Consider the following 12836-nt stretch of genomic DNA (forward strand, 5'->3'; position numbering starts at 1 on the left):
ATGACTACAAAGATTTATGCAAAGCATGAAAAACTGAGAAGATGTAGAAGGCTCATCTTGGCCAAGATTTCTGTGGCTGCCTGTCCCCATTATACATGTGCTTATTAGAGGCCACCATAGAAGGTCTGCACATATTTTTGAAGTTAAACAGCTGCACAACCTTTGGCACAATGGGGTGATAGCTATTAGCAGTTATATTGGTAGTTATTTTAATCTGCTCTCATGCTAACTTGTTTTTTACACCTTGAAGAGGTTACCAAAGTGCCATGTCACTAAATATCATCAGGACATGAAAATCTTGGTGAAGAACTGTAATTCCTACAGAAAACAAACAAAAAACTAGTAAAGCCACAGAGGAGCAAGCATTTACATTCTTCAAACATTTTTTATAATCACTATCTTTACAGAGTAGAGTTGGTGCACAAAACCAAATCAGCTAATGAGACATTTCACTGGGTCAACAGGAAGGTAACAGAATGTTGCTATCGGATACACCTCAGTCATTTACACAAGAATGAACAGTGTATGAAGTCAATGTATTTGCTTTCTTAATTGGGATCAGAAATCCCAATCATTCCAAGTATTTTTGTCTAAAAAAGACATGACTTTCCTTAAGCTAGGTTATGAGAAAGAAATTCTCCAATAACAGGATGGGCTCAATTCAGTCACCTGAGCTGCAGCATCTAGTGCTACCTGAGATTCCTTAAGGTATCATTATACAGCGAGAGATGGTGCAGCACAGGATCTATAGGTGATTAATGTCCATCTGCAAGAGGAGCTGGAGGTCAGGTGTGCTGCTCTAGGCTTGTCATGTCGCATTAGACACATATTTTTGGTACCTGTTGTTGGTGCATGTGAATATTGTTTCATTTTTATGGTGAAAGAGAGTCCTTGGTGTGCGCTCTGTGCTGAACCACAGGTGGTGGCCCTACTGTCCAGCAGCAATGATGGACAGTAATGAAAACAGAGAAGCCAGAACTATAATTACGGTTGTCAGCAATTCTAACTCACTCTCTATTGTATCTCTGTCTCCACTAAAAGTTGTCTTAAGAACCCATTAAGAGTTAATTGTTTTTCATATACAAAATTTAAGTTAAACATTTTTATTGCTCCGACAGGGTTCATGCAAAATCAAGTTTATAAAACAGCTTTTTTGTTTAAATCTCCACCAGCGGCTTCAGAATGACAGCAAGAAGAATTCACTGAGGATTTTTAAAAGATGTCACGCAGTTCTGGGAACCCTTTTTAAAAACGTATGTGATTGTTGTTTCGCAAACTAAATAGTTAGCCTCATTTTCCAAGAAATTCTTTGTCATTCTGATTCAAAGAGCTAAAAACATTCTCCAGTGGTAGAGCAACATCTACCTGCAGGATCACTACACCATCGGCATTGCAGGAAACTCTGACTTCTACAGTGTATTAAAACTATTGATTCCATCACACAGAAAACAGAGGGATATAAGCAAAAGCTTGTCTGAATATTGAAATAATGTAATCAAACTCAGGATTTCAAGTAGTAAAACTACAAAAAACACCCCCTATTGTAACAGATTTCAATTGATGATTTATTGCATGTTGCTCACAGACCCTGTTATGAAGGAAATAATGCAACCCAAAGCAAACTGTCCTACATTACACTCATAAAAAGCATTTGGCTTCTTTATGGAAAGATATCAAAACACAGGCTCTAAAAATACCAAGTAACCTTGACCAAACGTAGCACAAACAAGGTATGGACCCTTACTACATCCTAATGCTCTCTTGCTATTGCCATGTTGTCTTTAACTGTAAGATACAGCTTTATCGAACACCACCATCTCTTCATCCCCTTTTCCCAGTGTGTAAATAAGGTTTGATTGACAAAATAACCACTTGCATTAGAACTACATTTCCCAGGATGTTTTGCAAAGTTCTTTTCCAATAGTTCTCAAGACCCATAGAACAGGAAACCTCCTTCTTGAACCTTTGTCGGGGACTGGATTTTAGGACCCAGTGGAATCAGTGACTACAACTGGTACTGTAGAGTTGTTCTCAAATCAGGGTTTGCAGGTATTTGTAAACAAAGACAAAAGATTATTTTTGTATAGGGACCTTATCTTGTCTCAGCTTACTTTATTGCTGCATCTGTCACTTGTATATTGTAATAACTGATTTCCTTACAATAAAATTTGAAAGGAGAACAAAATTTTCTAGGAATTTCTTCAACACAGGAAGTGTTAAGTCACATGTAGCACAGGAAACATCTAGGGCTATATTGAGAACTTCAATTTTGAGGGCCTTAAAAATTTTAAAAACCACCATTTATTTATTACAATAATAAGAGACAATATAATTTTTCACATTTTGAATGCAAATTAGCTTTTATTTGTTTCAAAAATCCTAATATTAGAGCTGCTTTTGAGGCTCTGGAGGATCAGAAATGGATTCAGAGTTCCAGGGCTGCTTCTTTCTCAATTCAGATAAAGAAACATGTTACAAATATTGTCAGCTGTGTGTGAGGCTTTAGGGGTTTGTGGTTCTTAAGGGTGGAGGTTGATGGCTTTTTAAAAATCAGGTTAGAAATTACTCCAGTAAAGAATCCTGCTCTATCAGCAGATCTGGATGAAAGTAATCAGTATAAAATGATGTATGGGTTTCTGTTCTTTAATAATAAAAGACCAAACCAAACCAAACAAAAAACCCTGAAAGAAAACAAACGTTGGGAGCTCAGTGTAAGAAAAAGCTAGCTACAATAAAGATTATATGAACACTAAATTACCTTATAATTTATTATTTTTTCTTCCTGTGTCTCATACACTATTTTGAAATTACAAACTCAATATAGTTTCATGTGTTTTAAGTGAATATGTGGACTAAATTTTCTTATTTTTATTAACAATAACTTATACAGTCAAATATTTTTATTCTCCTGCAGGACACAAATTATTAGTCTTCTCAATCTCGGGACAGCCATAACAATGAAATGTCATAAAACCAGATCTTTTAAGCTCCTTGATATGGATGAACCATCCTGTACAATTAGGGCCACAAATATTCAACAGATTTTGATTTCATTCTTTGGGAAGAAAACAACTCACTTGTTTCTCAAATTGCAGTGTTAGCTTTTCTCATCTGATATCAAATTCCTTTAAGTTTTTCAAAGTTTACAGTAGAAAAGAAAAATTAGATGAGTAAACCTCTTTTGACTTCATTTTTTAAATTGAATTAAGATCTTCTGTCTTGCCACTACTGTAGTGATAATACTCTCCACATCTCTTTTCTGAGTCCTTCCCATCTGGGGCAATTTTGAGACTGAATATCGTTTTCTGAACTTCACCCATCCCCTATTGCAGAGTGTAGCAATCTAACTAAAATGACTGAAGCATTAACATTCTAATTATGAAGATTTTATTAAGAATTTATTCTTCAGAAGCCCATAACTTTAATGCTAATCTTTCATAAGTGCCTTCCTATGGCCTTCACATTTAGTGAGACACAGAAGACCATTAGTCTGCAGCAACTTTATTGCAGTAAGTTTTAGATAAAAAATAGACTAACCATTAACCTTTTCATCTAAAAAGGGGCTAATTGGGAGATACTTTTGCTAGTATTTTAATGACTGTTAAAGACTGAAACATGCTAGAAGAGAGGTGTGGAAAAACACGTGGACTCTTTCATCTGTGATTTACTCATTCTACATGTAAATAGATATGGTGGTGTCATAGCATAGAAAATAGTATAGAGGGGGTAAAGTTACACTTCTATCTGATGTTTAATGTAAAAAAGGGTAACTGGGCACTTGTATAGAGACCTAGATTCTAAAAGCATAACATACCTGTTCACATTCTTTAGGTTGGGTGAATGTTAACAAACAAGATGTAGTATGCGTATGAGCAACCTGCACAACCTGAACAAGTGCTATAAACATTATATATGTTGTCTTACAGCTTTAGGGCAAAAGCTCGAGTCCTACACTGAGCTCTGTCCTGGTGTGTGTGCATCCCATAACACTTCACATTTTCAGTTCTGTATCATGCAGCTCACTGTAAAACTGTGTTGTCAAGAAAGAAAATTCACATTGATTTTTTTCCTGCATGTGGAGGACCAGAGCATCTGCCAAAGCATCTTTTATAAAGCTGCAGTTGACCAATGGCACGCTGTGTTAAGGTAATCTGAATATTCGTGTTTCCTTACATATGAAAAATCAGCATGACTTTAACACTGCTGTAGCTAAATACCATAAATCTTGATATGAAAGCATATGCTTCTTTCACACATTCCCACTTTTATGCTTTAATTTTTCCCAGCCTACCTGAAGTGTTTTTACTCAAATTAGATCTGTTACTAGTATAAAATTATAGCTGTTCTATTTATGTGATATAAAAAAATGAAATACAAATGTATCTGGGTATACTTAGGATTGGATATTTTTAGGATTGCTTCCTAATCTGCTGTGGAAATCTAATGCAATACAGAACATAAGAGATCACGTTATTATCCTTATAGCTATAATACAGGCCATTATGAAGCAAAAAAAAAAAAAAGAGGAGACAATAATGAATACTAAAAATCTAACTATTTGTGTCATTTAGAACACTGTATTTGTTTTATAATGTGAATAAGAATATGGAACATTTGTGTAATGCATTCTGTTTATTGAAAAACAAATACAAAATGAGATAATTTTAAGTGCATATTGTATCATATGAACGAAATATCCATGGCAAAACACCAGAAAAAAAAATCACAGTAATGAATGAAAAAATCAGCAGCTGAGAAACTTACAGCTAGGGACCCATTTGGTTTTTAGGATTGTTATGCTAATTTTCGGGACTTGCTACACCAGCAAAGTTGAGATTTAGGATGAATGCATCAATTACTAGCTACTAATGCTATAAAGATATCTTTAGCTTCTCAAGGTAATTTAAAAGACCCTTTCAAGCATCGCACTTTTACTTGAACTCTAGAAGAGATAAACTCTTCAAAAAGCCAATAAAACTTAGGAGTTTCCTTAAGAAAACAGAATTGGTTTCCTTGGGAAGTATTATGTTCTAATGCTCTACTAATTAAAAAAAAAAAAAAAAATCTATCTAGAGGCCTGTGAATAAGACCCAGAATTGAGGTATTAGCGCGTTGATGTATTATTTTTACAGAAGTGTGTGCTTGGGTACATTTTAAGCCTTACTAAGCATTTCTTACCCAAGCTTACATTCAGGGCTGTTCACTGCCAAAATTAGATAGTGCATCAAAAATTCAAACTATTGACTTTTAGTAACTTGTTTTTGACAGAAATATATTTCTCAGCTTAAGTCACAGACCTGCATTAAGTCAATATCCCAAATTATTAAGGAAAATGATTGGGTGAAGGATGTAAACTCCATTTAATTAAAATATTTCAGCAGGAAAGCAAAGGCATATTTTTGTCTTAACATTTCACTTTATACACTGATCTATAATGAAATAGTCCTGCTTCTCATTTTCCCTAATTTTGCTAAAACTTAATAGGTGGACAGAAGTGCTGCGATATGAACATACACTCATGGCTATTGTTTCCCAATTGAGTTCTAAATTAAAAGTCTGAAATCAGGTCACTCTCACCCACTGAATTCTCAAGCATACTTTGTGGAAACAGGTTATTTTTTTTTCCAGTGACTTCTCTTTCTCTTCTCACAGCCACATTTCCTTTTACCATCTCTCAAAGCAACAGCTCTCTCAACCTTTCTTATATTGCTCTATTCTATGTGTTCTGTCTTGTTTCCACAACACATTTCGGAGCAACAAATCTGGGGCAACCTCTTGAATTGCTCTTTAAGTCTCAAAAGCCAATCTCCTAATATACAACTGCCAGACTGTATTCCAAGAGCGCTTTCCCTTGGGATTTATTAGTGCTCAGATATTTTTTTTAAATGTAACTAGATTTGATACTTTTGTAGACTTTTTTTTCTTGTTACATCATAAAAATTCCAGTACACTCTGTGCAATTATAACCTGTCCTTCTGGATTTTTTTTTAACAGGACAGATAAAACTGATTTTCATCTCTTAAGGTGAAATTTTGAAATTATCTAACCTCTTTAAACATTCCTGAAACTACATGTAGTAAAGGAGGCTGTTAAGACAGCCAACAAGATACCACCTGATAACTGTAAAACTAACATGAGGGGTTGTGACAACTGTTGTAATAACTCTCACCCCTTATCTCTGTGCAATACCTGATGCTGTGACCACTCAGCATTTAAACAATGCATGATGCAAATACTGTTTTCTTCCCACAGTGACACAATTAATGGGAGGATGAATCTTGATAAACAATTTTAATTGATACTTCCATTCAGCCTACTTTATCTCAAATAGATAAGTATATGGCTATGTATTTCATCTAATTATTATCAAATATATAATTATTACAAAGAACTCAAGATCACTGTTCTAATGGACCATCTGCAGGGCAGGCTCTTCATGAAAACTTTGCAGATTATGATGAGACCAAAGTACACACAACAATAATAACACTTGTAAGTGACCTTCAAGCGTCTGCATATCTGAAGTGAGATTATGAAGCAAAACAGCAGCTGTAAGAGAGCCCCAAAGGACCTGTCACGAAAGAAAAAAAAAAGGCATAAAGCACTCTAACCAGTTCATCCTCTGTTTAGGAATGGGAACATGCTCCTCCTGCATCTTCTACAAGGAACAGATGAAAGAGGATGAACTCATCATGAAAAACAGCAAGACTCAGATCCTGCTCGAAGTGTACAGGCAAATCTCCACGTGAAACATTGATTTTATAAGTGCTCCCACTCTGCTAGGCAGATTTCCTACAATGGAAGGATCAAAATGTTCTCAGTATCCTGTTCTTGGTGTCTTTTGTGATTCAGAGAGATAAGGAACAGAAACAGAATCATCAAACAGTTGCCATCAGAGATTTGCTCAGCTCACTAGCAGTTACTGTAAAGGCTGGAGTATTTTTATATCTGGCTCCAAATAATGTCATTTACACTTTTAACACAAAGTAGTTCTCTTTTCTAAGGCCCAGTGCTTTGTAGCCACCTATCGATACCATCTGCACACCAAAATGTTGAAGTGGGTGTTACAAATGTATCTCATTGCTTAATTTTGTATTATCACAAAGCAGGTAGCCAATATGTGCAAAACAGTTGTTTTGAAAAATTTTTTAGCTGTGTATATATTGATAATTACTAGTAACAGAAAAAGAAGACACCTATGGTGGCAAGGCAGAATTGTGTCGGATCCTGTATTCATGAATTTTGTCTCACAAGAAAATCACTTTTTAAATCCGTCACATGGTACGTTTAAATTCAGCTCTAATGGAACTTCTAATAATTGTGGATTTGTCTTATATTTTGAAATAAAATGCTTCCTTACTTCTATTTCTTTTGGAATAAGAAAACTAAGTATTATCTCTCTAAGTTTAGCATTTCTTGCTTTAGACAGTAAACAGTCTAGGTAATTCGCATTTCAGTAACAGTCTGATTTCAGTTTTAGGTTTTCTTTTATATCAGATATGAATTGAAATTTTTCAACACTCCCAGATCCCTCTCTGCCAGGCACTTTCCAGCCGCTCTTCCCCGAGCCTGTAGCGCTGCCTGGGGTTGGTGTGACCCAAGTGCAAGACCCAGCACTTGGCCTTGTTGAACCTCATACAATTGGCCTCAGCCCAATGATCCAGCTGGTCCAGATCCCTCTGTATGGGTTTCCTACCCTCCAGCAGATCAACACTCCCTCCCAGTTTGGTGTCATCTGCAAACTTACTGAGGGTGCACTCGATCCTCTCATCCAGATCATTGATAAAGAGATTAAACAGAACTGGCCCCAATACTGAGCCTTGGAGAACATTCTTCACCCTGAATAGCCTCTCATTCCACTAGGTAACAAGGGAAAAAGCAGGGCTATTTTCAAATCTCAGGTATCCAGTAAGCTCATACAAGCAGACAGGACAACACAGATTATCATTCTGAATTCAGTGCTGTTTCTTTTTAAAGAAAGCATCACCATAAAAAAGATAAACGTTGTGAGACACATCAAGGTCTTACTAAGACAACTGATTAGTTATGGCTGATGAGGCCTTGGTAGTTAGGAAAGACAGTCTGTGAAAGACAGGCTTTTAATGGGATTGAATATAAGAGAAAAAAATCAGTAGCAAACAATTTCGCACTGGAAAAAGCACACAACACAATGGGCTAAAAGAGGTGCAACTAGGAAGAAGACAGGAATGACAGATAGGGTGTTCTGGATTTGGCATCACCCACATTCAGAGCAATAAGAGGTACATGGGAGGGCCAGATGCATCTAGGTTTGTAACACATGTTGATTCTCAAGCACTACAGAAGACAGTCACAAAGCGCACAAAGCAAGCCACTTTTATAAGCATACTACACAGGAAAACAGGAAAGTAAAGAGCATAGCAGAGGAATTTAGCAATAGTACAACATTCATTTATAATTACACTACGGGCTCAAGAAAGGAGTGGTAAACAAGTTATTTATATCCAAATACAAGAGAAAAAGAATATACAAAAAAGTGTTTTTGCCATGATAATATTGGTACATTTTGCATCATTAAAACTATACGAAATGAGGATTAGCAAGTACATAAAAGCCAAAATCTAGATTTTTAATAAACACATGTACAAAGCTAATATTGGGACAGAGAGCTGTAAAATCATTGCACCTTATTTATAACAAAATTAGAAAAGACTCTTTTGATCTTACAAAATACTCAGAGCAGAGAAAATTAAGTTCATCGTGATGCCTACAGGCACATCATATGATCAACATATACGTGCAAGCAGATCCAGGACTATGTGCACTGTGACAGCTGCCATTTGCAATAATGCCTAAAGGAAAGAAAAAAGCCCTTTAGAGCAGGGCATGCATGAGTGAAAAAGGTGGTGAACTCACTGCAATGTATTGGCTCAGTTACAGCACTGGAAACTGGACTGTTCTGATACAGTGCGTAAGCTTTTAAGATCTAAAAAGAACAATAAGGTGGAATGCTAAAATTTATCTGCTACAGACGATGTAATTTTTTTGCTCTCTAGGTCTCATACTTTCTACGTACCATGTGTTCTACCTGCATACCAGGAGTTCAGGCCAGGCAGAGTGTAGTAACCGACTTCTCAGCTCTCTGGAAGATGGTAGTTCAAGAAAATGCTTTTTATCTTCACTGTTGCACATGAGATTTTTAAGGAATGATATACTAGAAGGACTTTTGGAATTAGCCGTTATCAATACTATACTGAAACAACAACAACAAATGATGGCAAAATCTTAATGTCACAGGCAAAAGATTGTGGGAGCAGCAGGACGTGCAGTTCCAGCCACCTGGATGATAAAGGAAGATCGATACTAACATGACCATCTGGACAAATGATACTAACATGATTAAATTACAGCAATTAGTCAAAACATAAAGGGCCTTGGACAGGTTATATAAGAGTATGTTTTTTTATGAGTGTAAGGAGTGATAGCCCAGGCCAGTGAGAATGATATCTCGGGTCAGAACACCACCCCCATATGTATGATGTATAAAAGTTGGGCCTGGGCGTGTGAATGAGTGGGCCAGAAAACCACCCACAAGATATGCATGGGAACGTGGCTGAAAACAGTCACGAGTGTGGTATATTTGGAAGAACAGTTACTGAAAAAAACATCCTGTCTAACATAGAATCATAGAACCATTTTGGTTGGAAGTGACCCTCAGGATCGAGTCCAACCATAACCTAACCTAACTCTAGCACTAAGCCATGTCGCTAAGAACCTCGTCTAAATGCCTTTTAAATGCCTCCAGGGATGGTGACTCTTCCTTGGGCAGCCTGTTCCAATGCCTGACAATCCTTTCCGTGAACATTTTTTTCCTAATATCCAATCTAAACCTCGCCTGGCACAACTTGAGGCCATTTCCTCTTGTCCTATCACTTGCTACTCAGGAGAAGAGACCAAACTCCTCCATGTTCCAACCTCCTTTCAGGTAGTTGTAGACAATGATAAGGTCTCTCCTCAGCCTCTTTTTGTCCAGGCTGAACAGCCCCAGTTCCCTCATCAGACTTGTGCTCCAGGCCCCTCACCAGCTTTGTCACCCTCCTCTTTGTCCAGGCCCATATTTGTAAACCTATAAATTGAGAACTGTTAATTAAAGACAGCTCAGATCTGCTCTGCCTGGCTCTGCTAACAAGAACTGTGTGTCTGTGCATCTCTGTGTCTCTGTATGTGTTGTTCTCAATTGCTACAAAAGATACAAGGAGATGCAATCTAAAATTCAATTACACTCGATGGAAAACTAGTGTTAATCATTTTGGTTATGTCTAGGAATAGAGATATATCTAACTCTCCAGAGTTAGTGCTTAAAGCAAGTAAAAATATTTTCTTCTTACAAGAGCTGAAGAACATAATGAAGATGATGACTAAGACTGGCAGAAATCTAGAGTAATTGGGAAGGGAAGGATGAAAATGGTATTGGGATCACAGTCTGAATGATTTCACAAATGATGTTTCCCACAACATGAAAGATTTAGTCATTTACTTGTTCTACTTAGTATCTCAGCTCATTCAGAGAAACGCTCTGTAGGCTGATACATAATAAGGAGAAGTTAAGAGCAGCCCTTCATTAATGTAAAATTCTGGTTATCAGAATAGTCCTTACTTGTGGATACTACACATATTTTATTTATCACAGATATGGGTACATGGGGACAGTAGAAACTAAACACAATCAGTTCACATACAACAAAAATCTTGATAAACCTTTGGGCCTTCCAGTGCTGGTTCTATAACACAATATATAAACCACAAACATACAACTTGAATGAAGAATTTAACCCTTAAAAAAAATCTTATTTACATATCTTTTGTACAACACAGAATGGTTGAGGTTGGAAGGCACCTCTGGAGGTCATCTGGTCCAACCTCCCTGCTCAAGCAGGGCCACCTGCAGCCAGTTTGCCCAGGACCATGTCCAGGTGGCTTTGGAATATCTCCAGGGACTGGAGACTCCACAACCTCCCCGGGCAAACTGTGCCAGTGCTTGGTCACCCTCACAGTACAAAAGTGTTTCCAGATGTTCAAAGGGAACCTCCTGTGTTTCAGTTTGTGCCTCTGGTCCTGTCACTGGGCACCACTGAAAGAGCCTCTTTGCACCCTCCCTTCAGGTATTTATAGGCAATAAGCCTTTTGTCCTGGCTGAACAGTCCCAGCTTTCTCAGCCTTTCCTCATAGAGGAGATGCACCAGACCCTTCATCATCTCCGTGGCCCTTTGTTGAACTCTATCCAATACGTCCATGTCCGTCTTGTACTGGGGAGCCCAGAACTGGATACATCTCTCTGTGTGTGTCCTCACCAGTATGAAGCAGAAGATAAGGATCGCCTCCCTCAGCCTGCAAGCAACACTCCTCCTAATGCGGTCCAGGATACCATCAGCCCTCTTTGCAGCCAGGGCACGTTGCTGGCCCATGCTCAACTTGGTGTCCACCAACACCACCGGGGCCTTTTCTGGCAACCTGCTTTTCAGCTGGGTGGCCCCAGCAGGTACTGCTGCCTGGGGTTATTCTTACCCAGGTGCAGGACTTTCCACTCCCCCTTATGGAACTTCAGGAGGGTCCTGTCAGCCCTTTTCCGACATTTAATACCATAAAGGTATAAAACAAATGGTAGACTTGGATAAACAGGTGCATGTGACACTATGGCATGCTGTAGTGACTACAAATATGCTGGCAAAGAATTTACATGCCTGAAAGCCTTTTTTTTTCCTAACAGAAGATACCTTCTTCCAGCATACCTTGTTTCTCTTAGAAATAAATATACAGGAAGAGTGAATAAAATACCAAAATAATGTAAAAAGTATTTTAAAAGAAACAATCTTAACGTAGCTGAAAATGAAATAAGTCTCATGAGGGACAAAAGTAGCCTAACCTTTGAACTATGAGGCAAAAGGTGTACAAGAGAAAGCCATGAATTTTTAGAAGAAAGCATATGGAGCTTTTGAAAATGGTTCATGATGGATGTCTTGATATGACAGTGTACTCTTATCTATATTTTCATAGTTTAACCCATGTGCAAGTCAAAAAAAAAAAAAAAAGAAATGGCCACAGGAATACTAGAGAAAGGAGTGCAGTGAAAACTTCAACATGCCTAATAGAAATTGGCAAGTGATGTATCGGAATATGAAGGAAGCCAGTACCTACTTAGCAACATGCTAATAGGAACTGTGGCGAGTCACATCGAGGACATATTTGCCAGATGTGGTATTTGTGACAAACTATGTTACAAAATAGAACTTGCTTCTATAGGTCTTCTGCTGTATGCGTTCTAGTGAGCTGAAGTCTCAAATAAATAATGATTCTTTAACAGTCTGTTGTGGTCTGAGCTTTAAATCAGGAACCCAGACGTAAATCAGTGGCAAGAAATACATTAGAGCCAAGTAAAATCTGCCATGGAGAGTCACAGCTTGATATGATCATTGAATAAATGGAATAACACTAGTCATATTAAAAAAAAAAAAGTGGACAGCAATTTAGGCAAAATTACACATTTTTAAGTGTACTTTCAATATTAGGAACAAAAACTTCATGGTGAAAATACTGCTTGTTGTGTTGATCTAGGAAACAAAGAAACCTTAATTGTGATAAGTTGTACAGAACCTCCTACACACCAGCGAGAGGATGCAGCTTAGTTTCAGCCTCTTCGCACACAGTCCCCAGACGTCTCGTTGGCTGCATCAAAAGGTACAAGAAGTAAGAAAGTGAATCTCATCCCTGAGAGCGAGGGTACCAACACATCCTAATGCTTCTATCATGTATGAATATTGTTATCTACAATTATTGTTTACAAATTGGCAGGCACACTG

The sequence above is a fragment of the Caloenas nicobarica genome, chromosome 2 (assembly GCF_036013445.1).
Source record: "Caloenas nicobarica isolate bCalNic1 chromosome 2, bCalNic1.hap1, whole genome shotgun sequence".
NCBI lineage: Eukaryota > Metazoa > Chordata > Aves > Columbiformes > Columbidae > Caloenas > Caloenas nicobarica.